The sequence below is a fragment of the Podarcis melisellensis genome (assembly GCF_964234715.1).
Source record: "Podarcis melisellensis genome assembly, chromosome: 3".
Taxonomy (NCBI): Eukaryota; Metazoa; Chordata; class Lepidosauria; order Squamata; family Lacertidae; genus Podarcis; species Podarcis melisellensis.
Window position 1 is genome coordinate 4,153,111 of NC_138530.1, and position 27,261 is coordinate 4,180,371.

Below are 27,261 nucleotides of genomic sequence, written 5' to 3' on the forward strand. Positions count from 1 at the left end.
AGTCCAATTGCTGACTCACTCTAGTTGCCATGTGTTTATCCGTCCATATATGTGTGTGCCTAACAACTGACTTCAGAGAATACTACTTTCTCTATCTTTCCTTCATTATCTCCCCTTTTTTTAACTCTTCTTGCAGCTGATCCTGTTGATAATCCGTAAAATCCTGTTTCTGGTGGGAAATCGGGACATTAAAAGTTTTTCCAGTGTTTCATCCAGTGGACAGATTGGAGGCTCTTTCTGGGTTGCAGGCTGGTCACAAAATTGAGGTAAGGTGAAATTCTGTCTCTTAAGTGAGCTGGTTTCTTTGTCTTTATGTAAAAATGAGATTGACTTTTTCAGTCCGCTATATCCCCATGAGAAGAAGTCACATACAAATAATGAAATGCATATTTGTAACAAAACAAAACTTGCTTTTCTATTGATCAACAGCAAATCTACCCTGCTAAAGTATAAAGTCCTCCATTTGTCTTGTAACTGCTTCTTGCTTGCATTCCCTCTGTTACCCAAAGGTGGCTCCACAGTTTACCTTTCTTGCAACTACTGTTGCATTAAAGAGCCCACCTACGGTATATTTGGAAACATCGCCATTGGCGATCACTCGTAGCCAAGTAAGATTGTCTTCCTTAAACACGGTTTTAAAAGTGAGTCCATAAGTGACTATGGAGGCCAATTCTGGTTCCACACGTCCTTCCACAGTGGGGACATTGGTATCCGGGCAGGAGTTGATCATGGTGTGGATTTGCCAAGCATGCCTTCCTCTTAGCACGTTTCTCCCTTGCGTCCAGAGTTAGAATGTCTTCAAATCCCATGACACCTTTGGTAAAGGCTGTTCTCCAACTGGAGCGCTCGCAGGCCAGTGTTTCCCAACTGTTAGTGTTTATACTACATTTTTAAAGATTTGCCTGGAGACAGTCTTTAAACCTCTTTTGTTGATCACCAGCTTTACGCTTTCCATTTTTAAGTTTGGAATAGCTTTGGAAGACAATAATCAGGTATCCAAACAACATGTCCAGTCCATAGGTGAACTAATACCAGTGTATCGAAAATAGCAAAGATCACAAATGTTGAAGCAATGATTCTTCAACATCAACTTGGTTGGACTGGGCATGTTGTCTTTTTTTTTATTTAGACCCTCTTAGACAACTGATTGGAAAGGTTAATATATTAGCTTAATATCCCACCTTGTTTGCATGCCGATACCCATAGCTTCGCGGTTGGCATGCAGGCAGGTGAAAGCAGTCTTTGAAATTCCCCGGGTGCCAGGGGTGTTTTGCTACTGGTGCGGGTCCAGTACTGGAGATTTCTGGGTGCCAGATTGCAAACTGACATCTCCATTGAGCCAGCTGACCTGTGCATAGCAAAAGACATGTGAACGTCCATAGTTAATACCGTTTCCACTGGGTGTGATTCTCGCTTCTTGCCTAGTGGGACAAGTGAATTGTTTAAGGTGACCCGGAAACTACAACTAATCCAGAATGCGGCAGCTAGACTGGTAACTGGGAATGGCTGCCAAGACCACATAACACCGGTCTTGAAAGACCTACACTAGCTCCCAGTACATTTCCAAGCACAATTCAAAGTGTTGGTGCTGACCTTGAAAGCCCTAAGTGGCCTTGGTCCAGGATACCTGAAGGAGCGTCTCCACCCCCATCGTTCAGTCCGGACACTGAGGTCTAACTCGGAGGGCCGTCTGGCAGTTCTCTCCCTGCGAGAAGCCAAGTTACAGGGAACCAGGCAGAGGGCCTTCTTGGTGGTGGCACCCGCCCTGTAGAACGCCCTCCTACCAGATGTCGAAGAGATAAACAACTACCAGACTTTTAGAAGACATCTGAAGGCAGCCCTCTTTAGGGAAGCTTTTAATGTTTAATAGACTGTTGTATATTAATATTCTGTTGGTATAAATGATATGTTGTTGTTGTTGTTGTTGTTGTTGTTGTTGTTGTTGTTGTTGTTGTAAGAACGAGATTACAGCAAAGCAATGTAGCTGAAATCATAGAATCGTAAAATTGTAGTGTTGGAAGGGACCCTGATGAACAGGCATTCCGCCGCAACCCAAGTCTAAGGCGCCATTTGGCACCTAGCTTATATATCTGAGTGTCTAACACAGGTGGGAAGCCATAGATTAAATAGGGTAGGGGCCAAGATACAGCCTTGCCTAACTCCTCGATTATTCAGAATAGGACCTGCAAGTCTACCATCTTTTGATACTTTAACATATATTTGGTTATTAGAATGTAAACTTTGAATCAGTGTAAGTAGATATGGGTCGATACCAAGGTGTTCTAGTTTAGTCCATAGTTTGTTGCGGTCGACCGAATCAAAGGCACTTTTTAAATCCACAAATGCCACAAAGAGTTTTTGTTTATTTCTCATGACATATTTATCCACAAGATGACTTAATACTAGACACTGGTCAAGAGTTGACGAGCCTGCCTTAAAACCAGCCTGCTCTTTACCAGGTAGACCTTTTGTCAGCATCCATTCTTCCAATTTAATAGGCAGAGATTTGGCGTAGATTTTGTAGGAAACTTGATTAGAGAGAATGGGGAGGCAGGTGAGCACTGATGATGGGAAAGAGGTAGTCTTCAAGGTACTGGGGAAGTGATTTGGGAATGTCCCAAAATGATACAGAGATGTGCAAAGGTGAAAATTTAAGCAGCCAGCGCAGGGAGAGGAGGACTTGGGAAGCAGCAGCCAGGCTTTGTAATCATTTTGATGCAGACGTCATAATGATTCCTGCTAATGCTATTATACTAAAATTTTTTGGACTTAACTGTGCCAGGATACCCTATAAAACTTTAGGGGTGACATGGGGCTCTTCTCTGCTAAGTTTTAAGCTCCTGCTTGTCTGTTTTGTTCATATACAGTTTATTTTTGTTGTTTTTCATGGGGCTAAGATGGTTGGGGACACAGGTGGCGCTGTGGGTTAAAGCCTCAGTGCCTAGGACTTGCCGATCGAAAGGTCGGCGGTTCGAATCCCTGCGGCGGGGTGCGCTCCCGCTGCTCGGTCCCAGCGCCTGCCAACCTAGCAGTTCGAAAGCACCTCCGGGTGCAAGTAGATAAATAGGGACCGCTTACCAGCGGGAAGGTAAACGGCGTTTCCGTGTGCAGCTCTGGCTCGCCAGAGCAGCGATGTCATGCTGGCCATGTGACCCGGAAGTGTCTCTGGACAGCGCTGGCCCCTGGCCTCTTAAGTGAAATGGGCGCACAACCCCAGAGTCTGTCAAGACTGGCCCGTACGGGCAGGGGTACCTTTACCTTTACCTTTAAGATGGTTGGACGGCACCTTGTACGCCTCCTTCCGGCGACTCCTGCAGCCAAGTTGGCGTTAAACTTATTGCTCTGCTTTCCTTTGGACCCACATGTACCTCCATAGACACTGCCCAGGCTTGTGCCCCGGGGAGGCCACTGTGGTGCTTTCTAGCCTGCTTCTGAGCTGGTGCCACCAAGTTAAATGTCACCTGTAGATGTTTTGTTGTTGGCTGTTTTGGAAAGGAAATGGTTTCCTTCTCTGTGCTGTTATGAAAAGAGGTTAGTTTCTTTTTGTGATGGAATTTGGTGGATTAGTGGAATGCTGTGGACATAGTGTATCTTGATTTCAATAAGGCTTTGGACAAGTCCCGCGTCCCCCTCGCACCAGCTACCCACCCCTAAATTTAAATAAATGTTTCTACTCCTCATGGTTGTGGGTATAAGGCTGACAATTACCGTATTTTTTGCTCTATAAGACTCACTTTTCCCCTCCTATAAAGTAAGGGGAAATGTGTGTGCGTCTTACGGAGCAAATGCAGGCTGCGCAGCTATCCCAGAAGCCATAACAGCAAGAAGGATTGCTGCTTTCACTGCGCAGCGATCCCTCTTGCTGTTCTGGCTTCTGAGATTTGGAATATTTTTCTTCTTGTTTTCCTCCTCCCAAAACTAGGTGTGTCTTGTGGTCTGGTGCATCTTATAGAGCGAAAAATACGGTACATTGGCTGCCCAGGGAATTTTCAGAAGTACTAAAGTGTGTGAGAGCATGACATTCGGGGATAAGGTGGTAAGGTGTTGTTGCTCTTTTTTTAAAAAATAAATAAATTTTATTCAAAATTATAACAAAACATATTTCCCAAAAACATATCCTTATTTCCCCCCCATTTTTCCTCCCCCCATAAAACCCATCCCCCCACCCCACCCCGACTTCCCTCAGTTCCAGTCTTTGGTTTCTCCAATAATGCTATTTTCTGCATGTTACAGAGTTGTATAGATCCTCCAACTGTTTAGCTGCTTATTATCAGTAAAAAAAAAAGGTGTGTTGTTGCTCAACGTAGCTTTCCTTCTCTCGCCACAATTAGTGAAAACTGGGTGCCTTTTGCAGGGTGTTTCGACCGATCGCCTTTCAGCTCTGCTATTTTGGTGATAACTTTTCCCTCCTTCTCGTGGAGAGATGGAGGCTCATTTATATTCATTGGGCTAGGAATTGCTGTGATAAATAGAGGTTACTGGCGTTCTTATGAGCTGGCCTGACTGCTTCCTGGGGTCTGCAGTAGCTGAATTCCTACGAAACTCCTTCTGCTTTTGTTCCCTTCCTTTCTCCTGCCTGCTTCGGAGCTCATTAGAGCCCACCTACCACACCTTTGAACAGAACGCGGAGTCCGTGGGGACACAATAGGAAACTGCACCCTGGAGGGCCCAGTGACTTTGGACAATAACCTCGACTTCCCACGGCAGTTTCCCATTGTTTGAAGTAATTTTTGATTGAACAGGAGGAATAACAGTCAAGTGGTGCGTGGTGGGTCGTCCCCCCCCCCCCGGAACCTTTTGCCATTGCTTGTTCCATTTTGATGGGAATGCTAATTTAGACTGGGGGATAGCAGTGTCACCCACCACCCATTTTCCACATCTTCCTTGCTCCAGACGTAATGGCCAGTTGGAAGAACAGCAAGGGGCTATTCTGGAAGTTGCAGCTACACCTGAACTGCCTTCCTGATTGGGAGACCGCTGTAAGCGGATGGAAACATCAGCAGGATTTTAATAACACTTGTAATGTAACAATTACAAAAATATGTGCTATAGAATCACAGAATCATAGAGTTGGAAGAGACCACAAGGGCCATCGAGTCCAACCCCCTGCCAAGCAGGAAACACCATCAGAGCACTCCTGACATATGGTTGTCAAGCCTCTGCTTAAAGACCTCCAAAGAAGGAGACTCCACCACACTCCTTGGCAGCAAATTCCACTGTCGAACAGCTCTTACTGTCAGGAAGTTCTTCCTAATGTTTAGGTGGAATCTTCTTTCTTGTAGTTTGGATCCATTACTCCGTGTCCGCTTCTCTGGAGCAGCAGAAAACAACCTTTCTCCCTCCTCTATGTGACACCCTTTTATATATTTGAATATGGCTATCATATCCATATCACCCCTTAATCTTCTCTTCTCCAGGCTAAACATGCCCAGCTCCCTTAGCCGTTCCTCATAAGGCATCGTTTCCAGGCCTTTGACCATTTTGGTTGCCCTCCTCTGGACACGTTCCACTTTGTCAGTGTCCTTCTTGAACTGTGGTGCCCAGAACTGGACACAGTACTCCAGGTGAGGTCTGACCAGAGCAGAATACAGTGGCACTATTACTTCCCTTGATCTAGATGCTATACTCCTATTGATGCAGCCCAGAATTGCATTGGCTTTTTTAGCTGCCGCGTCACACTGTTGGCTCATGCCAAGTTTGTGGTCAACCAAGATTCCTAGATCCTTTTCACATGTACTGCTCTCAAGCCAGGTGTCACCCATCTTGTATTTGTGCCTCTCATTTTTTTTGCCCAAGTGCAATACTTTACATTTCTCCCTGTTAAAATTCATCTTGTTTGTTTTGGCCCAGTTCTCTAATCTGTCAAGGTCATTTTGAAGTATGATCCTGTCCTCTGGGGTGTTAGCCCCCTCCCAGTTTGGTGTCATCTGCAAATTTGATCAGGTTGCCCTTGAGTCCATCATCCAAGTCGTTAATAAAGATGTTGAATAAGACCGGGCCCAAGACAGAACCCTGTGGCACCCCACTAGTCACTCTTCTTCTATGAAACAACATGCATTGGGAAATGATGGCAATGAGACCCATGGAGGGGATGGGGAAAGTCTAGAGATTCAGAGAAAGCTCTAAATGTGGGGTGGGGTTTGGTATTATTATAATTTTATGCTTGTAAAATATGGTTACCAGATTTAGTTCAATGAATCTGGGGACACTTTTTTTTTTGAAGCTGAGTAGCAACAGGGAGTCAGTGGTGGGGAAGGTGAGGCAAAAGGCCCTGGGCCCAAGCACGCATGCATATTGTATAAAGGGGCAAAGCCCTTCTTTCGCACCCTGTGAAACATAAATGCACAGAGGTTTTTAAAAACAGCAATGGTGTGCCACCCACCCATGACTCCCCCAATCTCCTTCCCCCTTCCCCCTTTGTTTTGACTGATTGGAGGAGGCATGGAAGTCGCGGGTGGGCAGCTGTTGCCCAGTTTTTTAAAAACTCTGCACATTTATGTTTCACAGGGTGTGAAAGATGGGCTTTGCACCTTGCCTGGCAGAGAAACTGCATGCCTTGCACCCCTCCTGGGCAATGGCCACCCACTCGCGACACCCGAGCTTCCCCCGATCTGTCAAAACAAAGGGGGAAGGGGGCAGGAGATCTGTACCGCCAGACGTCCCCGGTTCCCCTTCGGCAGTGGCAGCAGCAGCGGGGCAGCTCCTGAAGCCAGCCAGAGCCAACTGCGCTACCAGGCTGGCTCCGGGCTGCTGAGATTGCCGCTGCCACGTTTCCCAGGGACAGATTTGGAAATCCGGGGACTGTCCCCAGGAACCAGGGACGTCTGGTAACCCTATTGTGAAATCAAATAAAAATTACAGTGGTACCTCAGGTTAAGAACTTAATTCGTTCCGGAGGTCTGTTCTTAACCTGAAACTGTTCTTAACCTGAAGCACACCACTTTAGCTAATGGGGCCTCCTGCTGCCGCTGCGCCACCACAGCACGATTTCTGTTCTCATCCTGAAGCAAAGTTCTTAACCCGAGGTAATATGTAACCCGAGGTACCACTGTATTTTCAAAATTGCAAAGAAAGAAAGAAAGAAAGAAAGAAAGAAAGAAAGAAAGAACTGCCTTCCTGAAAAAGCAGCCCTGTTCAGATACGCTGAACATGTCCTTTTTAAAAATAAAAATGGAGTGCTCTTCACTGCACAGTAACACGAGCTTTCTCAGAGTGCACATTTGGGGATTGACCTAGGAGGAAACAAGAATAGTCAATCTCAGTAGGGATAGGGTGTTGTAATGGTACAGAATGCAGAATGCCCAAAGATTAAGGCGTTCTGGGAAATGATATATAATGAACTGAAAAAGGTATTTAAATATACCTTTTTGAAGAAACCAGAGGCCTTTCTCTTGGGTATTGTCGGCCAATTGGTGCCAAAGAAGGATAGAACATTCTTTATGTACGCTACAACAGCAGCAAGAATACTCATCGCAAAGTATTGGAAGACACAAGACCTACCCACCTTGGAAGAATGGCAGATGAAGGTGATAGACTATATGGGATTGGCAGAAATGACCGGCAGAATCGGAGACCAGGGAAGAGAGACAGCAGAAGAAGAAGATTGGAAGAAATTTAAGGACTATCTTAAGAAACATTGCAAAATTAATGAATGTTAGAATGATGTTGGTTTAGAAATTAAGTGGGTTCTAGCTGTAATGATATGCAATTAAGAAAAGAAAGGTTAAAAATCAATAGAAATTATGGGAGGGATTTGCTGAATTAAATAATTAGAAATTGGAATACAGAAAGGGGAGGTATGAGGAGGTCGGGAAAGTAAGGTATAAGAAAACAAGGGATTGAAATTATACTTGTTGTATGTGTTTTGTTTGTATTTTTGTCATTTTTTATTTTTATATAACTTTTTGGAAACTTCAATAAATATCTTTAAAAAAAACAACAGAATGCACCATGGGATCTTGGGGGGGGGAGTAACACGAGAAGGAGAGGATGTGTAGCTGGGGTCTTTTACCGTTGGCCTGAGGGTTTGATGGGAAAGGCATGGATTCTCTAATGCATGGATTTGTGGGGTGTGGGAGAGTGTTGAGCTTTGACAACGGATCCAGGCCAAGTAAGATGACCGGGGGAGCGGTAAGGGGCAGATTTCAACGCAGTGGAAGCAAAAGACTCTCCTGGGCAGCATGAATGTGAGGAAAGGGAAACGGCACGGCCTCTTCTCTCTGTAATTCCCCCCCAGGGTGTCGTACAATGCACTCTCTCGCTTCCGCAGGATATCCTATTGTAGATCCCAGGGGCCTTCGTTCTGTACGGCTTGGAATGCCCTCTGTGGGGCATTCATCCCAGGTGTCAGGCCTGCTGCCAAAACTCCCCTGGATCAGATCTGGGAATCAAGCAGAACCCCCACGAGCAAAGTAGACTCTCCTCCCTACCCCAAGCTCAGTTTATCCAAATAAATATATCAGAAGGAGCGTCTCCACCCTGGACACCGGGGTCTACCTCTGAGGGTCTTCTGATGGTTCCCTCACTGCAAGAAATGAGGTGACAGGGAACCAGGCAGAGGGCCTTCTCGGTGGTGGCGCCCTCCCATCAGATGTCAAGGAAATAAACTACCTGACTTTTAGAAGATACCTGAAGGCAGCCCTGTTTAGGGAAGTTTTTAATGTTTGATGTTTTATCGCATTTCTAATATTCTGTTGTGAGCCGCCCAGAGTGGCTGGGGAAACCCAGCTAGATGGGCGGGGTATAAATAATAAATTAGCATTATCATCACCATAATCATTATTATTGTCATTATTATTATTATATCCAGTTGGGCTGATCGTTTGTGCTGTTGCTTGGATGTGGGCTCATTTTAGTCCCAAATAGGACTAATTTAGCTAGCCCTGGTGATCATCTAATGTTTAGTGGATGGATTTTTCCCCTCAACTGATTTTTGAATTCTGAATTTATTGTTATTCACGTTTTATACTGTATTTTATGCTGTTTTCTGTTGCATCAAGTAAGTGTTTTAAATTTGTTACAGATAGGTAGCCGTGTTGGTCTGCCATAGTCAAAACAAAAAGAATTCCTTCCAGTAGCACCTTAAAGACCAACTAAGTTAGTTCTTGGTATGAGCTTTCGTGTGCATCTGTATCTGAAGAAGTGTGCATGCACACTGTGTGTGTATCTGAAGAAGTGTGCATGCACACGAAAGCTCATACCAAGAACTAACTTAGTTGGTCTTTAAGGTGCTACTGGAAGGAATTTTTTTTGTTTTAAATTTGTTGTTAGCCGCTCCGAGCCCGGTTTTCTGAACTGGGAAGGGTGGGGTATAAATAAAAATTTATTATTATTAATTTATTAATTTATTATTTTGCTTGCTTCTTCTCTTGAGTCCTTGTGTAAAAGTAAGGTGACACATGGCTTTGTGTCCTTGGACTGTTCTGTTGGCCTGTGGACATACAAGGGTTAGGCTTGCATTGAGAGAAGAATCCTGACCTCTCTTTGTGTTGTGTTGATTAGATGTTCAGTAGTAGGACACACATTATTCCCCTCCATTAAAGCAAGTGACACAAAGATCATGCCTGTCCTGTACAGGAAGATGAAAATCTAGAATCCTGGTGCTCTGTATTCTTCGTGGAGTTCTTCTAGTGTGAACATCTGCTTTCCCAACAACCCTGTTGGGGTTAGATTATGCCATTAAGGAGCACTATCTGAAATTCCAGCAACAACAAACCTAGACAGCATCTTAAAAAAGCAGAGACATCACCTTGCCAACAAAGGTCCGTATAGTAAAAGCCATGGTTTTCCCAGTAGTGATGTATGAGAAGACTCCCTGGAGAAGACCCTGATGTTGGGAAAGATGGAGGGCACAAGGGGAAGGGGGCGACAGAGGACGAGATGGTTGGATAGTGTTTTCGAGGTTACCAGCATGAGTTTGACCAAACTGCGGGAGGCAGTGGAGGACAGAGGTGCCTGGCGTTCTCTGGTCCATGGGGTCACGAAGAGTCGGACATGACTAAACGACTAAACAACAACATCTGAAATTCCACGAGTCCATGGCAGAATTGAAAGCGAAAGCTTTGGTGTCCTAGAACTAAGGCAAGCTTTGCGTCTGTTGGATAGAAGGACTGGTGTAGAGCTTCTGTCGGCGCCAAGGAATGGCCAGAAAGAAAGTCCTACTCCAGTATCAAGAGTTCTGATGAAGCCAAGGAGATGTGTGCCTGATCAGCTCCTGGAGGGAAAGCCTTTGCCAGCTAATCTGAGCTTTCGAAAGAAGCAGCTGCAATAGAGCATAATAAAAACAGGTGTCCAAATGGTTCAGAGGGAGCCGTTTCTTGGGCCTGGTGTGCCAAGAGCAAGAATATGAGCTGCATATTGTCCTTCCTTGTGCCCAAATGGGGCAAAACTGAGTACTGGGCTCAGTAGCTTGTTGCTGGCTCAGCTTGGCCACCAACCCCTTAAGATTCCTGCCCCTTTGGGTGAGTCCTGGCATCCCTCAGGCCTCATAGCAGCTGTCCTAGCTGGAATGAAAGAACTTGCGTATCATGAGTGGTGGAACAGTGGTGATGGTGGAATCCATGCAGCCACTGTCTAACCTCTGGGAGCCAGTGTGGTGTAGTGGTTAAGAGCACTCGTAATCTGGGGAACTGGGCTCGCTTCCCCGCTCTTCCACATGCAGCTGCTGGGTGACCTTGGGCTAGTCACACTTCTCTGAAGTCTCTCAGCCCCACTCACCTCACAGAGTGTTTGTTGTGGGGGAGGAAGGAAAAGGAGAACGTTAGCCGCTTTGAGACTCCTACGGGTAGTGATAAAGCGGGATATCAAATCCAAACTCCTCCTCCTCCTCCTCCTCCTCCTCCTCCTCCTCCTCCTCCTCCTCCTCTTCTTCTTCTTCTTCTTCTTCTTCTTCTTCTTCTTCTTCTTCTTCCCCTCCTCCTCCTCCTCCTCCTCCTCCTCCTCCTCCTCCTCCTCTGCTTGCTAGAGAAGCACTGCTTCCTCCCATCGTTCTCAACTTCTGCCTTGCCACTAATAATAAAAATAATAAAAATGTATTTATATCCCGCCCTCCGAAGCCGGGCTCTGAGCGGCTAACAACAATAAAAATAACACAGTTACATATAATCACAATCAATTAATTGAAATGCATTCTAAAATCAATTCATTCTAAAATCAACCTAAAATCAAATTAATGGCAACCATTGGGCTAGAGTTCTGGGAGGAATACCGAAGGAGGGGGTCAGACTGTGCCTTGGCCAAAGGCCTGGTGGAACAGCTCCGTCTTGCAGGCCCTGCGGAAAGATGTCAAGTCCCGCAGGGCCCTAGTCTCTTGGGACAGAGCGTTCCACCAGATCGGGGCCACGGCCGAAAAAGCCCTGGCTCTGGTTGAGGCCAGCCTAACCTCCCTGTGGCCCAGGACCTCCAAGATGTTTTTGTTTGAAGACCGTAAGGTCCTCCGTGGGACATACCAGGAGAGGTGGTCCCGTAGGCCATATAGGGCTTTAAAGGTTAAAACCAGCACCTTAAACCTGATCCTGTACTCCACCGGGAGCCAGTGCAGCTGGTATAGCACCGGGTGAATGTGATCCCGCGGTGAGGACTAGTGTTAGCCTCCTTCCGAAACATGCCATTCTCTCTGCTGTTCGCCTACCCAGGTGTACGCACTGCGCCGGGAAGCCAGGAATGACTAAAACGATGCTGAAGTGTGGGCACGGCGCCACGGAGACGCCAATGGCAAGAAATGTTGTCTGCCATGCATGCGCTGCGGCAGAGCCAGGAACGGTCACGGCCCACGGCAGCTCGGCCCCCAGTCGGTTGTGATCCGCGTCCTGCTGTCAGCCCAAAACTAATATCTATAGCAGCGCTGACATGTATTCTTAATGCGATTCTTCCCCCTTGCTCCCATCAACTTGCAGGGATGACAGGAGCTAGCTTGGGACCTGTACCGACTGCGTACGGTTGCACGGCCGGCTTCCCATGCAGAGAGCTCTTGTAATTGGAAAGGCAGGAGAGGATTGCATCTCCCCCAGAGGTTGCGCAGTTGAAGGTCTGGGGTCTCCGCTGGGAAGGTTGGCGGAAGGGAAGGAGCGATTGCAACTGCTGTGCTTGTGCGCTTAGAACATGAGTGCCCAGCGCACTGTTGCACTACTGTTCTGCTCGTTGGCCACTGGGAGAATGTGGGATGCTGGACCTGGGCTTTTTGGTCTCTTCCTACGTTCCGAGGAAAACAGAAAAGCAGCAGATCTGATGCAAACCCGGACCCTGTCTGGAGCTGATGGGTGGCTGTGAAATCTACCCTTCCTACGAGAAGTGCGTTTCTCCTACCCTCTTTCGTGGAAAAGGCAGCTCAGCTCTTGACGCCTCTTCCAGTGAACCTGCAAACAGCCTGGTCTCATCTCTCGGAGAACCAGCACCGTGGGTATTTCATCTTCTGAATTATCTCCCTAGCAGACTCCGCCGCTTCCCAGGAATAATTGTTCTTGGGTTGTTGCTCAGCAAAGGGTCTCTCTCCTCTTTCCTTTCCCCCTTCTTCCCACCCTCACACATCTTCCTCTCCCCACCTCCTGTCATGGGGGTGGGGTGGGGGACGGGGACGGCCTCTCCCCTCTTTTGGAGTTGGTGTTGATGGAATTTTCCCTTGATGAAGTCGTTTCTCCTTGGCCGGGAAGAATCGCTGCCAGGCTTAATGAGCCGGAATGACGAGCGATGTCAGCTTACATCAACATCCTGAATGTGTTGCGTTCTGCTTCCCTCTTGCCATTTGTCTTTCGCAGGCAAGCTCCCTTTTAGGCTGCTCCCGATTAGCCTGCCTTGGGATTTGACTCTCTCTATGAGGATGGGGCAAAGAGGAGACCTCTGGAGACAGCTTGACATGCGAATGCTCGCTGACAAAGCAGAGATGCGTTCCAGGGAAGCTTTGACATGAAATTTGCAGTCTGGCCTGGATTGGCTACGCAAGTGTTTGGGCGAACCAGTGTCACTGTTGGTCGGCTCCTTTGAAACTTTTTTAGACTCCTGGGGTTCAGTTCACCTGTGAGGTTCTCTGTGTTCCCCCTCCCACTTTTAATTAAAAATGCTAATCTGCTTCTGCCGGAGAATCTTCCATTTAAACCCCAACCTTTTTCTGTTTATCATTCCAATTGGTTTAGTGGGTAACAGGTACATTCACACTCATCCTGGTATGCCCCGCGGAGGACCTTAAGGTCCACAAATAGCAACACTTTGGTGGTCCTGAGCCTCAAGGAGGTTAGATTGGTTTCAACTAGGGCCAGGGCCTTTTCAGCACTGGCCCCAACTTGATGGAACGCTCTGTCACAAGAGACTAGGGCCATGCAGGACTTGACATCTTTCCGCAGGGCCTGCAAGACAGAGCTGTTCCACCTGGCCTTTGGTTTGGACTCGGTCTGACCCTTATGTTTCCCTCCCCTTATGGTCTTGATTTATCAGCTATTTTAAAATGAGGCTGCATTTTAAATTGCATTTTAACCTGTATTTTAAATTGGGTCCCCCCCTCTTTCCCCCTATTATGTTTTTACTGTGATTTTATTTTATTGGTGTTTGCCACCCTGAGCCCGGCTCTGGCCGGGGAGGGTGGGGTATAAATTATTATTATTATTATTATTATTATTAGTTTTATCGCCCGATAATCGTGTTTGATTAGGGTACCGTTTCTGTCTTTTTGACCTCCATTGTGTTACCTACTACCCAGGTGTAATTATTTCCCATGTTGCGTTGCTGAAGTAGTCATCTCTGTCTTGCAAGGCAGGAAACCACAGAGTTCTTTGGGACACTGCTATGTGTTTCGCTAAGAAAACACCTTTTGACTACGTCCCCTATGAAAGAGTAAAGGAAGCATTTGCAAATACCAGAAAGCATTGCTAAGTGTCTGTAAAAAATTGCTGTGTCCCCTTTCTCTGGATCCTTAATGCTATGGTTCAGTGGATGGAACAGTGGAATCCATCTTCTGTGTTCAACCTCCGTGGTTTTGTTATCTTTAGAAGGGCAGTTGCCCTCGAGATCCCTCTCCCATTGTAAACTGATAATATTTGTGGTTCTGTGTCATGGTTGCCATAAGAAGAGGCTGCTGAATTGGGACAAGGGCACATCCAGTCCGGCTTCCTAGTATTCCAATGTCTCCGGCGTTGGAGGCAGAACATGGCCTTGTCCTCTGTGGAAAGACGCAAAAAGCATTTGACAAATTAAAAGCGATAATGAAGCATGAGAACGCATGAGTGCAACCAGAAATTGGAAATCCCATGGGGCGCTTTCAGGAGTGAACGCAGTAATTTGTAATCCAAATTGAAGTGTGCAGATGGGATTATGATGATCATGCGAGGTGATACCGCTTGACAAAGAAGAATCCGTTGCCTCCCAGTATTTATTGCCACCCATTAGCAGTCACAGTTTCTTCTGTGATTCCACCGCCTTGTATCATTTGTGTGAAATGTTAAATCCCAGTTTTAACTAAAAACAAAACAAAACACCACACCAGTTACTGGTTCCAAACTTGCGTGTTTCTTTTGCCAGTGGCTGTTCTGCAGTTGCTGTTGCAAACTGTTAATAGCAACTCTTGCAGAGATTGCCAACACAGCCCCTGTGGGCACAGTGGTGCACTTCATAGAATCGCAGAATTGTAGAATCAGAAGGGAACCTGAGGACTGCCTGCTGAGGGCCTGAAGGACCCTGCCCTTGCATTTAATTTTTATCTGTGTTGTTTTAAACGAGACCATCTTGGCTGTGAGCCCTGAAAACCCTGCACCCTGCCTTGCTGGCCCTTTCCCATCTTGCCTGGGAGAGTGGAATGCGGACTGACTCCAGCTACAAAAGTTGGGTGCAAACAGCTGGTCTGGAGCAAACAACAAAACCCAGGTGCTGGTTTGGGGTGTAGAGGACTCTCTACTCTGGTTCCCTGTTTGACTCAGGAGGATGGCCTCCTGAGGGTCTGAAGGGCCCTGCCCTTGCCCCTTTCCACCTGGCTTGGGGTGAGACTGCGGCTGCTGCTCAGCAGAGAAGGCTCCTCTTTTAAATTGTTTTTAATTTCTATCTGTGTTGTTTTCAATGAGACCGTCTTGGCTGTGAGCCCTGGAAGACCTGCACCCTGCCTTTCTGGCCTGGGAGAGTGGAATGCGGACTGACTCCAGCTACAAAAGCTGAGGCTGTTGAACGGATTCTTGGGCTGGAGTATTGTTTACAGGGGCGTTGAGAGAACTGTTGCTGTTATTGATATTATTGTTGTATCTTTAGTTTTAGATCTTAAGATTTAGGTGGAAATTGTTTCCATTTGGTTGTGTACGTTTTGATGTGTTTTATTTATTGTTTATGACTTCTGTTATGCATGTAATCATGTAAATCTTGTCATGTTGTAAGCCGCCTTGAGCATAGTTTCAACTATGGAAAGGCGGCATACAAATAAAATGGTGATGATGATGAAGTTAGTCCAACCCCCTACAATGCAGGAATATGCAGCTGTCCCGTATGGGGATCGAACCTGCAACCTTGGCATTATCAGCCCCACGCTCTGTCATGGGGGTCACCTTAGACAGGGAATGAAGGTGGTTGCTGAAGAAGGAATTTGGCAGAACGTCCCTCTTTCTGGATTCTGCTTTTTGGCTTCTCAAGGCTCAGGTTAATTCTTCTGTAGTGAGAGCTGGACCATAAAGAAGGCTGATCACCGAGAAATTGATGCTTTTGAATTCTGGTGCTGGAGGAGACTCTTGAGAGTCCCATGGACTGCAAGAAGATCAAACCTCTCCATTCTGAAGGAAATCAGCCCTGAGTGCTCACTGGAAGGACAGATCCTGAAGCTGAGGCTCCAAGACTTTGGCCACCTCATGGGAAGAGAAGACTCCCTGGGAAAGACCCTGATGTTGGGAAAGATGGAGGGCACAAGGAGAAGGGGACGACAGAGGACGAGATGGTGGGATGGTGTTCTCGAAGCTACCAGCATGAGTTTGACCCAACTGCGGGAAGCAGTGGAAGACAGGAGTGCCTGGCATGCTCTGGTCCAGGGGGTCATTAAGAGCCGGACACTAAACTAAACAACAACCTCTAGCCTTTGGGAAAGATCCCTTGGGAAAGTGAGGCGTGTTCCCTTCCTTTCCCTCTTCCTTTCGGGTGGGGAGGAGACTGATCTGGGTGAGGGGTGAGGAGAGTGACCAGAGGAAGTGGGGACCCACATCACTCGCTCAAAACTCCAGATGAGCCTGTTGGACCCAAAGTGTAGCTCCTGGTTAACCCCATAGTCATTTCTTCATCATCCTCCTCCTCATCATCATCATAATTTATAATCTATACCCTGCCCATCTGGCTGAGTTTCCCCAGCCACTCTGGGCGGCTACCAGTCGAGTGTTAAAAACAATACAGCATTAAATATTAAAAACCTACCTAAACAGGGCTGCCTTCAGATGTCTTTTAAAGATGAGATGGCTACTTATTTCCTTCACATCTGGAGGGAGGGCATTCCACAGGGCGGGCACCACTACCGAGAAGGCCCTCTGCCTGGTTCCCTGTAACCTCACTTCTTGCAATGAGGGAACCGCCAGAAGGCCCTCGGCGCTGGATCTCAGTGTCCAGGCAGAACGATGGAGGTGGAGATGTTCCTTCAGGTATTCTGGGCCGAGGCCGTTTAGGGCTTTAAAGGTCAGCACCAACACTTTGAATTGTGCTTGGAAACGTACTGGGAGCCAATGCAGATCTCTCAGGACCGGTGTTATGTGGTTCCAGTGGCCGCTCCCAGTCCCCAGTCCAGCTGCCGCATTCTGGATTAATTGCTGTTTCTGGGTCACCTTCAAAGGTAGCCCCACGTAGAGCGCATTGCAGTAGTCCAAGCGGGAGATAACTAGAGCATGCACCACTCTGGAAAGCAGGGGGCTGATGGCCATTCCAAGTTAGGGCCAGTTTGTAAACCCAAGCCAATAGTTGCCCTTAGGAGACAAGTCCTATATATTGATCTCCAGCTGTGTGTGCAATTCCTGTTAAAAGCAGGGTATCCTACAGGTGTTGCGCCAGCTTTTCAAGCAGAACAACGGTAACCGTGGGGGGAAATATCAACTGTGCCTAAATGTGCTTTGTCAGCCACACTTAGATTAGCGTACTGGGCTGGAGCGTTTGATCTGTTTTTCTCCAGCAAGTTGCACTCGGGAGAGCATGAATCAGATAAGGAACAGCTTAAGATCCTTTAGTTTACAGCTATTGATAGCAATCCGGGAAACTGTATCGCAGCTGCAATGCTCTGATTATCGGTAATGGAAGGAGAAGGAGCTCTGCTTGCGTGGAGAGTCTTGCTTTTGCAAGGACAACCCGTGCGCCGCTTCTAATCTGTGGCCTGCCTTTCACAGAACAGCTGGGATGCTGGAGCCTGCTTCTGTTCAGATGCCGGCCCACTTGGCTCTGTATCGTATAATCTCTCTTTCCAGTTGAGCTCCCTGCTGCCCTTTTAACCGGAGAGGCTGGGATTTGAGGCTGGGGTCCTCTCCATGGGAAAACACGTACTCTGCCTCTGCGGGGGGCATGGAGGCTCTTTGAAATAGGCAAGCACCCATCAGTAGTTAAGCAGATTGGCAGAGGCTGTAGCGGAGGCAATGGCTTTGGCTTCCCCTGCGCTTGACAAAGGCATTTTATACTTCTTGCAGGTCAAACAGTTCTAGCAGCGGTAGGATTGATGTGCTGGGTGGTGTTCTGCTCTTCAGGAGGTGATCTCGCAGGTTCCTGCTTTTCCTTCTCCCATCGCCACTGCCTCTGCAACTGTGTGAAGAAGACGGGATAGTTCACTCGTTAGAGCAATATGAGTCTCTTAATCTCAGAGTGTCAGGGCTGGGGGTTGGATTAGGCGACTCTCACGGTCCCTTTCAACTCTATGATTCTGTTCCCTAGGTTTGCAGTGGCTCCTGAGACTGAAGTTGTTGGTTTTTTTTTTAATTTTATTCAGTTTTCTTTTACATTCATCTCATACATCTCATATCCATAACATTTACTATGCATTCCTCCCTCCCTCCCCTCTAGGGCTTCCCCCAACTTCTGGTTTGTTTCTCTTTTCACCCACCTTCCTACCCCCTAAAAGAAAAAGTACTAATAACATATTTATACAGTAACATCAAACCTAAAAACATAAAGATGAAAATAAGTACACCATATTATTTCTCTTTCTTCTACACATTTTCTAATACTAATGATGTGAATGTTTGTTTAAATCCTGCCATCAAGTCTATAGACTTTCTTTGTTGGGGCCAGTACTGAAAAGGCCCTGGCTCTGGTTGAGGCCAGCCTAACCTCCCTGTGGCCTGGGACCTCCAAGATGTTTTTGTTTGAAGATCGTAAGGTCCTCCGTGGGACATACCGGGAGAGGTAGTCCCATAGGTACGAGGGTCCTAGTCTGTGCACTATGTGTGCAACTTTGCCCTTACTTCAAGACAGCCGCTTCAGGCCTGGTGTTCTCTAGGTGTTTGGGGCTATAGCTCCTATCTGCCCCAGTTAGTACACCTGGAAAGGTTCCCTGAGGTCATATTGCAGCCAGAGAGACCAGGGAGTTTGGCATGTGATGGAATCGGGTATAGGGCACGGAGAATTGAAGGGGGCTTTCCTCTGCCCGCTAATTTAACCAGCCTCTCTGCACTTGGCTGAGCTCCGTCATGAAGGAAGGTCTCTGTGTCCCAACCTAGGCTCATTATTTCCCCCCACCGCTCCCCCTTTCATTGATGGAATGACTGCCAGGCTTGTTTCCAGCCGACACGCCGAGGCAGAACCTTTTCTTGGAAAAAGCCTCCGGTCTGTATCTAAGCAAGCATCGCTTTTTGTTTTGTATTAAACAGGAGGCAAACCCCTGGAGATCGGCATTCCATGCTGCGAAGTTGTCGAGCGGTGAGGGGAATGTGCGTCCCTGATGACGGCAGACTGTGGGCCTGAGCCCAAGAGCAGAATGTGAAAAGGTACAGTGCGGGAGATGTTGGGGTTTGAGGGCCCAACTAGATGGTGGCAGGGATGTCCGGGGTTCCCTGAGCATAAGAAAAGAGTCAAGGTTCGTGGAGGATGATTGGCTGGAATAGGACAGTCACACCTCCTGCTTAGGCCTGGGACCCACGTACCTACGGGACCTCCTCTCCTGGTATGCCCCACGAAGGACCTTAAGGTCCACAAATGACAACGCTTTGGAGGTCCCAAGTCACAAGGTGGTTAGATTGGTCTCAACTAGGGCCAGGGCCTTTTCAGTACTGGCCCCGACTTGGTGGAGCGCTCTGTCACAAGAGACTAGGACCCTGCGGGACTTGACATCTTTCCGCAGGGCCTGCAAGACAGAGTTGTTCCGCCTGGCCTTTGGTTTGGACTCAGTCTGACCCTTATGTTTCCCTCCCCTTATGGTCTTGATTTATCAGCTAATTTTAAAATGAGGCTGCTTTTTAAATTGCATTTTAACCTGTATTTTAAATTGGTTTTTCTTTCCTATTATGTTTTTACTGTAATTTTACTGGTGTTAGCTGCCCTGAGCCTGGCTCTGGCCGGCGAGGGTGGGGTATAAATAAATTATTATTATTATTATTATTATTATTATTATTATTATTATTATTCACCTCCCAGCCTCCCAGCCTTCCACAATCTCTTTCTGTTGGTTTCATGCAGTGGCTCCCATCGCCCAGATGCATGTTTGCATAGGTGCTCATGTAAGAGTCCCCAGCATTGTAAGGGAGCGTGGCAGCTAGGACCAACAGCCACAGTGAATTGCAGGTGTTTGGGATCGGGCTGTGAACTGGAACTGGCCCAAGCCATTCCCAAGCCAGCCTGCATTCAAAGCATATCTCGAGGCTTAATTCCGGATGTCTCTGCACTGTAGGTTCTCATGCCCTGTCTGGTTCTTCACCCACCAATTTCATCCTTGGAAGAAGGCAAAGTGCCTTTTCCTGAAAGCCATTCTATGCAGACTCGCTCTGGTCCTGATCACTCGCTGCACGGGTAGCAGGAAGCACCCAGTGGCATGTGAAACCCCCAAGCCTTCCTCTAATAATTCGAAGACCTGGCGTGTTTTCGGGAATGAGTCACTACAGATAAGAGCTTGCGTGGCTCCCTCGCTTATTTTTGACCTCGGGGATCTGTTTATATCTTCAGCTGATGCTTATCAAGTGTGTAGCAATTCCGTGATGTTCTTCCACATTTGAGCCAAGCCTTTTAAGTTGTGCTTATTTAATCCACAGGGTACACCCAAGCACCCTAGTAAGCCACAGAATACCAATTTTTGTTTCGTGCCCTTGGGTCTGGGGTCTGATGGCTCGCCACCCCCTCTATCCCGGCAGTGTCAAAATTTGTGAAAGCTCCCTTTCCAATCTAGGCCTTACATCCTTTGCTTTCCCCTCCACAGTACATCCTTTTTTTCCTTTCTTCCTTCTTCCTTTGAAGACGCCTCGGTGCTCAGTTCCCAAGAGGTCCTGGCCCTCTCAGAGTTCAAAAGGTTTTGCTGCTTTGAGGCCTGGTTGTGGTCTTCTCAAAGCAGGTGGGGAAGGTGGTTTTGGTAGAGGAAAGAATATGCCTCGTAACGTAAAAGAGAAAGGAGCCTTGGGCGATGGAGGTGAGCTGCACGCAGTATTCTGGATTTTCAAGTCCGCTGCTGCTGTGTTGGCTGGGCTTTGACGTGGAAGCGTTGCTGTGGGAGGTGTTAACATGGAGATGAGCGCTCCTCCTTGCTTTTGAGCTGACATTGTCAACTGGCCAGGCTCAGCAGCTGATCTGCCCTGAAGTAAAATGTTCCATAACACGGCTATATTGCGAATGGCGAAAGGCTTGCAACGAAAGCTCAGGGGCAAAAATCTGCAGAACGGGGGGGGGGAGAGGGGGGGCACCGCTGTTTCTGTTGCCTTGAGCCACTTCCCCTTCAATGCGTACGCTTACATGTCCAACGATCAGCCCACGAAGTGGGACCCAACGTAAAATAAAACGATTTACTTGTCCTTGGGACTCGCTTGCTATGCCACTTAGACCTGCCACATTTTACATGTTTCTGACAACAAATCCATAAAACGTGGAGGGCAGGAGAAGAATGCTAAACATGCTAAAACGATGCACCGGGGAGCTCTGATCGCTTGCAGCAATCCACAGATACACGTCTTCCCTTCACACTCTGGGTGTTTATTGTCTAGCCTTTGCGGACACAATTATTGTGCGAAACAGCTTGGACTATCAACAGCTTGGACTGTCAATGACTTTACAGGTTCTGGCTGCCGAACTTTTCAGGATGAGGCTTAGGAGAGAATAGGATCCATGCTGAGCCTTGCTTTTGGGACTCGGCCATGCATATAGGCAGGGGCGCAAACCCTTCTTGCTAAATTTCGAGCCGATGAGATTTTCTAGGGGCTAGGAAGAGGGAAAATGTGCCTCTCTGCCATTGCAGCAGCCCTGGCCTCCACATGCTGCGTCCGGTTTTTACACTTCCAGAAGCTACTGGGGTGCCTGGATTTTTGCACTCCTGGAGGTGGGCCTGTCTCTGCATCACCTCCTCTTCTACATGCAGTGTAGGCTTGGAAAAATATCACGGGGAGTTGCCATCCTTTAGAGGTGGACTAATGAATGGCCTGTAAGGGACATGGGTGGCGCTGTGGGTTAAACCACAGAGCCTAGGGCTTGCCAATCAGAAGGTTGGTGGTTTGAATCCCCGTGACGGGGTGAGCTCCCGTTGCTCGGTCCCTGCTCCTGCCCACCTAGCAGTTCGAAAGCACATAAACGTGCAAGTAGATAAATAGGTACCGATCTGGCGGGAAGGTAAAGGGTGTTTCCATACGCTCCTCTGGTTCTCCAGAAGCGGCTTAGTCATGCTGGCCACATGACCCAGAAGCTGTACGCCGGCTCCCTCTGCCAATAAAGCGAGATGAGCGCCGCAACCCCAGAATCATTTGCGACTGGACCTAATGGTCAGGGGTCCCTTTACCTTTACCTAATGAATGGCCTGCCTTGGTATATTCTGGATGTTGGAGGGGTGCTTCAACCTAGGCCGTTCCCGTTCAACTCTTCTCAGTGGATGAGCAGCTACAGTGAAACTAATGAGAAAAGCCAGAGAGACTTTTTAACAATGGGAGCCATAATAGGGTCCCGTGACCCTGATTCTCATAAAAGCTTGCAGGTCAGATTTATTTGCTGAAGGGACTTCAGTGCCACTTCTTGTTAAGAGAGATGGTCTCCTTGCCTCCTGGCTGTGTCTGAGAAGGAGATCATGATTCTTTAGGTAGATTGGGGAAAGGCTGGTGATTAGGTAACTTCTCATTCTAGCACCCTTGTTGTCACAGCCAGGTGATCGGAAAACCGAATCCTTAAGGGAAGCTGGCATTGAAAGGAGCTAGACGTGATCCATGGCGGGGTTATCCAGCATGGGCCCTTCCTTCCGTCCCTGGATCTGTTTGGAATGTGCCGTGACGGAGCGCTTTCAGCCCCTCTTTCGGATCAATGATAAAAGCCTCTCTGACAGCACTTGGCAGCAGCCTCTATACATTATTTAGCCCCTCCTCCCATGCATTAGCACATTTCATGGCTCCCCGGGGGCAGGAGCCCTAGGTGTGCTGGTTAATATCTCTCTGCTGCTCTTTTATATCTGCTAGTTTACTGCTCTTTGGGGAAATGGGGCTGCCGGCTGCCTCCCCACGTCCCTGAGTGGCTGGACCTAGAGGGAGATGGACCTCAGTGGAGCTGTTGCTGTTGCAGGCAGGGCAGTTAATTGGGAGCCGGTAGGGAGCAGATGGAAGGACAGAGCTCACTGGAAGCTCACTGGAAGGACAGATCGTGAAGCTGAGGCTCCAATACTTTGGCTACCTCATGAGAAGAGAAGACGCCCTGGAAAAGACCTGGTGGTGGGCAGTTAGGATCCAATGGAGGGATGATTTTGAAGGAATCTGGGACCCAGCCCCTTTTAGCTGGAAACCAAGAGGGCAGTGCAGCTGTTTGAGCCACTGTTAGCTGCTCTGGAACTTGGTCAGAGTCCCTCATAATGACCTTTTTGTTGTCTGAGTCTGTGCCCACGGACCTCCATTCTCCTTCCCTGCCCCACCTCTTTGTCTTGTGGGCCGGGAGAGGGGGGAAGGCTAAGAAAGGAGCAGAGATGTGGGGCTTGTGTGTGTGTGTGTGTGTGTGCGTGAGAGAGAGAGAGAGAGAGAGAGAGAGAGAGAGAGAGAGAGAAGTGTAGAGTATTAAGTGGACCTTGCTTTAAAATCCAGAGAACAACAAGGACGGAAAGTGTGGGGTGAAACTCACTTTGGAGACAGCGCCAGAGCTTTAAATCCAGCCAAGGATGGTAGTGACAGGCCCCTTCTTCATTTCTCGCTCTCCCTTTCCCAATGTGAGGGGCTCTATCCTCTTCTCTGAACCAGTTTTGCGGACATGGCTGATAAAATGCCCTTCGGAGGGGAAGCCAAGCACCTGCCGAGCTGCTGAAAGGTTTGCTTCTGCGTCTGCAGTTTGTGTGAAGAGCTGGTGCCAAACCACCAATTTTCACCTTCGCTGGGTGCAGACAGCTGGTCTGGAGCAAAGAGCAAAATCCAGCGTGCTGGGTTGGGGTGTAGGAGACTCTCTGCTCTGGTTCTCTCTTTGACTCAGGCCTGCTGAGGGTCTGAAGGGCCCTGCCCTTGCCTCTCTCCACCTGGCTTAGGGTGGGACCTGACAGGCTCTTAAGGACTCCTGCTGCTGCTGCTGAGCAGAGAGGGCTCCTCTTTTAAATTGTTTTTAATTTCTATCTTCCCTGGAAAAGACCCTGATGTTGGGAAAGATGGAGGGCACAAGGAGAAGGGGATGACAGAGGACGAGATGGTGGGACAGTGTTCTTGAAGCTACCAGCATGAGTTGGACCAAATTGCAGGAGGCAGTGGAAGACAGGAGGGCCTGGCGTGCTCTGGTCCAGGGGGTCACGAAGAGTCGGACATGACTAAACAACAACAAAAATTTCTATCTGTGTTGTTTTTGTTGTAAATAAAACCTGCCCCTTTCCCCTTATGGGGTATCCAAGAGCCCATATAGAGTCCTTACGTAGGTTCCCTATTGGTAGGAGAAAATAACAGAGGCCAACCAGAGAATATTGAGAAGCAAAGCAGCTAGTAAGCTTGATCTTTTTTGATCTGTTGCAACAGGGTCCTCACTCACCACACACAGGAGGGAGGAGGAACCCAGAACAATGGCGAACAAGGCCTTATATAGACATTTTAAATTGCCACCCTGAAGATCAAGACCATCCCCACATACACCATACATACATCACAGAAGGGGTGTAGCTCAAGACCCCCCTCCCCCACATACATCATACCTACATCACAGAAAGGGCAGTCTAAAACAGAAATTTGAATGTTGTTTTTCTCCTGTCATTGTCTGGCAGGTTACTTGATTGGATAGCCTGCTTACTTGATTGGATTGCCTGGGGAGTCTGGCCAGTCTTTTGTAATGATAAATACTTAGTTCCTGGGCCAGGTCACAGGCTCACACCCTATTCATATCTTAAATGTGCCCTTAAGACAGGATTTGTGAAGGAATGAGGAGGCTTTTCCATTTCCCTTTGACCTTGCAGAGAAAACATTTGGTCAGTTTGGGAATCAAAATGGTTTCAGGTCGGTCTTCCTGTGCTGATCTATGTACGTGCTTGGTTGGTTATGAACATTTAACATATATCTAAGACCTCAAAATTCCTATCACATTTTCAATGAGACTGTCTTGGCTGTGAGCCCTGGAAGACCTCACCCTGCCTTGCTGGCCCTTTCCCATCTGGCCTGGGAGAGTGGAGTGCTGACTGACTCCAGCTACAAAAGCTGAGGCTGTTGAATGGATACTTGGACTGGAGTATTGTTTACGGGGGGCGTTGAGAGATCTTGTTGCTGTTACTGATATTACTGTTGTATCTTTAGTTTTTGATCTTATGATTTACGTGGAAATTGTTTCCATTTGGTTGTGTACTTTTTGATGGGTTTTATTTGTTGTCTATGACTTCGGTTATGTTTGTAATTATGGAAATCTTGTCGTGCTGTAAGCTGCCTTGAGCATAGTTTCAGCTATGGAAAGGCGGCATACAAATAAAATGTTGACGATGGTTGTCATTAATCTGATTTGAACTGATTTTATAATGAACTGATTTTATAATGTTGTATCATTTTACTGTTGTTAGCCGCTCTGAGCCCGGCTTCTGCTAGGGAGGGCGGGATATAAATAAAATATTATTATTATTATTATTATTATTTTATTTAGTATTATAGCTTTCAGTTTGGAGCCCCCTGTAGCCCCTTCTCCACCTCCCACCCCAATGCTTCTTTAGAACAGTGACACCACCCCCTTTCACAAAGCCAACTTCCTCCTATTTTTTGTTTTGTTTTAAATTCATCTTCAAAATCTTTCCTTCTTACACACTGCTTCTGGGAGGGGTGTGGCGAACCATCATGGCCTCACATTTTGCATTATCGGCCACCGCTTCCATCCATCAGCCGCTTTTTAACGATCAGCCTCCAGAACATACGAAAAGCTGGCTAATTGAGGCTCACCCTGCCCCACATCATAGAATCACAGAGCTTTAGAGTTGGAAGGGACCCCATGGGTCATCTAGTCCAACCCCCTGCAATGCGGGAATCTCAGCTAAAGCATCCATGGCAGATGGCCATCCAACCTCTGCTTAATCCTGTTCTTGCACTGGCCAGGCAGGTGGTACTGAACTGTAAGATTCTTCTAACCCAGCCTTGCAGACAGCCCCTTTTAGAGAGGAAGAGGGCTGCCAGGCAGGGGAGCAACCCTATAGGTGACTCATTTTTTTATTATCTTCCTTTTTCGTCGACAAAGGACCGAGATAGGTTTGTGTTCTCTGGGAGCCCAGTAACGTACGTGTGTGTGTGTGCACGCACGTTAGGTAAAGGTAAAGGGACCCCTGACCATTAGGTCCAGTCGTGGCCGACTCTGGGGTTGCGGCGCTCATCTCACTTTATTGGCCAAGGAAGCCGGCGTACAGCTTCCGGGTCATGTGGCCAGCATGACTAAGCCGCTTCTGGCGAACCAGAGCAGCGCATGGAAATGCCGTTTACCTTCCCGCTGGAGTGATACCTATTTATCTACTTGCACTTTGACGTGCTTTCGAACTGCTAGGTTGGCAGGAGCAGGGACCGAGCAACGGGAGCTCACCCCGTCACGGGGATTCGAACCGCTGACCTTGTGATCGGCAAGTCCTAGGCTCTGTGGTTTAACCCACAGCACCACCCGCATCTTCTGTGTGTTAGTTTTCATTAAAACTACATGATTTTGTTAATTTTAAAATTTCTGTCCTGTGGTTCACAGCCAAAATGCAAGCGACACTGCCTTGTCGTCGACTCAGGAAAAACCTGAGGGCAAAACTCTCGGATTAGGTTTTCGTGACTTCTGCCTCAACCTCTCCACTCAAGGCGTGAGGTTTGCTGCTGTGAGATTCCACTGCCCTTAATTATAAACCTGGTTGCAGTGAGAACCGTTCCTCGCTCTCTCTCGCCTTTAGAACTTGGAGCCGCTAAGTGAAACTGATGTTGTGAAGCTTCAGGACAGATGGAAGGAGGTTTGCTTCCATAGAACAACTGATTTAAACAAGCTGTAGCTGTTGAAATTCTCTCTTCCACAATGCTGTTAAAAATGCGGGAGGGGAGCCCTGTCTTTGGGGTCTGAGTCTCTTGGTACTTTTCTGTTGCATGTGAGAAGAACATGTGAGAAGAGCCTGCTGGACCATTGTCACGGTCCGGTTCAGGGGCGATCGAAGTCCTGGCAGGGGCCGTCAGGACCGGGGGCAAGATGGTGGGGTAGGAGCAGGAACGGGGGTCCAGAAGCCAGGAGTCAGGAAGCCAAGAGCCCAAGGGTCAGAGAGCTGGGGGTCACAAAGTCAGGGGTCCAAGGATCAGGAAGCAAGGAGTCACGAAGTCAGGGGTCCGAAGGGTCAAGGAGCAAGGAGTTACAAAGTCAGGGGTCCAAGGGTCAGGAAGCAAGGAGTCACGAAGTCGGGGGCCGAAGGGTCAAGGAGCAAGGAGTCACGAAGTCAGGGGTCCGAGAGTCAAGGAGCAAGGAGTCGCAAAGTCAGGGGTCCAAGGGTCAGGAAGCAAGGAGTCACGAAGTCAGTGGTCCGAGGGTCAAGGAGCAAGGAGTCACGAAGTCAGGGGTCCGAGGGTCAAGGAGCAAGGAGTCACGAAATCAGGGGTCCGAAGGGTCAAGGAGCAAGGAGTCACGAAGTCAGGGGTCTGAGGGTCAAGGAGCAAGGAGTCACGAAGTCAGGGGTCCGAGGGTCAAGGAGCAAGGAGTCACGAAGTCAGTGGTCCGAGGGTCAAGGAGCAAGGAGTCACG

General features: G+C 47.9%; 1 protein-coding gene across 3 annotated transcripts in view; it reads left to right on the forward strand.

Moving 5' to 3' along the window:
• Window positions 1-27,261, forward strand: part of EXTL3 (exostosin like glycosyltransferase 3) — a 168,220-nt gene that overhangs the window by 59,847 nt on the left and 81,112 nt on the right. For 2 of the 3 annotated variants that reach the window (XM_081903866.1, XM_081903865.1), the window contains exons 2-3: window positions 137-266; window positions 18,786-18,902. The gene's annotated coding sequence lies outside the window, so the exon portion shown is untranslated. The remainder of the gene's footprint in view (window positions 1-136; window positions 267-18,785; window positions 18,903-27,261) is intronic. The other variant, XM_081903867.1, reaches the window with a different exon arrangement.